This window comes from Erinaceus europaeus, chromosome 10 (genome assembly GCF_950295315.1).
Source record: "Erinaceus europaeus chromosome 10, mEriEur2.1, whole genome shotgun sequence".
NCBI classification, from domain to species: Eukaryota; Metazoa; Chordata; class Mammalia; order Eulipotyphla; family Erinaceidae; genus Erinaceus; species Erinaceus europaeus.
This window is the reverse complement of record NC_080171.1, coordinates 119,246,711-119,248,574: the sequence shown is the minus strand read 5'-3', so window position 1 is coordinate 119,248,574 and position 1,864 is coordinate 119,246,711.

The window sequence follows — 1,864 nt, the reverse complement described above, 5'->3', positions numbered from 1 at the left end:
GGGGAAGACAGAGAGGGGGAGAGAAAGACAGACACCTGCAGACCTGCTTCACTGCCTGTGAATCGACCCCCCTGCAGGTGGGGAGCCGGGGTTCATGGATCTTTTATTATTATTATTATTATTATTATTATTATTATTATTATTATTATTATTTTCCACCCTCCCTTCTTTTCTCTCTCTCTTTGTTGTTGTTGTGGTAAAATAAATGTGCACGAAATGTGTCACTTTAACCATTCTAAGTGTACAGTTCAAACACATCCTTCTTCAAACGTTTTTCATCTTCCCATTTTGAAATGCTACATCCACTAAACAACATCCTGGTATCCAGCATCCTATCTTTGATCCCTACAAATTTCACCACTCTAGAAATATTGTATATGGAGAATCATACAACATGTGCCCTTTTGTGTATTAGTGTAATGTCTTCCAAGTCCATGTATGAACCTTGCTACAGTATATGTCACAATTAATCCTGTTAAACATTGAATAAATATCCTGTTGTAGGTTTATATATATTTTTTCCCACGGTTATCGCTGGGGCTCAGTGCCAGCACTACAAATCCACTGCTCCGTGGACACTTTTTTCCATTTTACTGGGTAGGACAGAGAGAAATTAAGAGGTGGAGGGGATAGGTACCTTTAGACCTGCTTCACCACTTGTGAAGCATCCCCTCTGCAGGTGGAGAGCGGGGGCGGGGAGGGGGCTTGAACCTGGATCCTTGAGTGGGTCTTTGCGCACAGTACTATGTGTGCTTAACTGGATGCACCACTGCCCGGCCCCAACCGTGTTTTGTTCACCTGCTCATCTGTTGATGGACACTGGGCTGTTCTACCTCTTGAGTACTATCAGTGGTGCTAAGATTGGCCGCATAGCCTTGGTATTATTCTGTCTCCATCCTTCTGTTTTCCTTTTTCTTCCTCATTCACTTCTGTTTCTCTAGGACTGACACTAGACTCCATGGGGGTCCCTCAGCCAATTCTGCTCACCTACTGAAGTAACACAGGACCATGGAAATCATGAGATCTGACATTAGTGTGAAAGATAGCATCCCAAAGTCACGTGAGCCTTCTGACATACAAAATGATTTCTTGCCCATAGAAGCAGGCTGGGGGGTATGAATCGACCTGCCAACATCCATGTCCAGCAAAGAAGCAGTTATGGAAGACAGACCTTCCACCTTCTGCAACCAGGCAATAATTTTGATCCATATATTTAGTGAGGGAGAAATAATAGGAGAAAGATGACCAGAGGGCTCTGAACTTCTACTCCATCAGGAACTAGAGAGAAAGAGAAGGAGGAGGAAAGAGGGAGGGTGCATCTGGCAGTAATAATAGGTGTATATGACTTGGAAAAGAAGAGGAGCTGGGACCTATAAAAATTAAAATAAAGGCCAAATATAACAAATATAGGCAGAAAATTATAGACATAATACTTAACCCAACCTTGGGAGAACTGCTGTACTCTGGAAGTATGGACCCAAAGTCATTATGGCATGCAGAAGGTGGAAGGTCTGGCTTCTGTAATTGCTTCCCTGCTGAACACGGACGTTGACAGACATGGGAGGTGATTTGTACAGGAGAAATGAGCCCTCAGGTGTGTGTACATGGGGGTAGCTCCCTCTCTTTCTCTCTGTCTCCCCCACACACACACACACACCCTCTCCATGTGTGTGCACATGCAGTTGTCCTTAAGATTAAGTAGAAAAGAGAAAACAAATGCCTAGAGAGTCGGGCAGTAGCTCAGTGGGTTGAGTGCACGTGACCGGCGTAAGGATCCCGATTCAAGCCCCCGGCTCCCCACCTGCAGGCAGTCGCTTCCCAGGCGGTAAAGCAGGTCTGCAGGTGTCTGTCTTTCTCTCCCCCT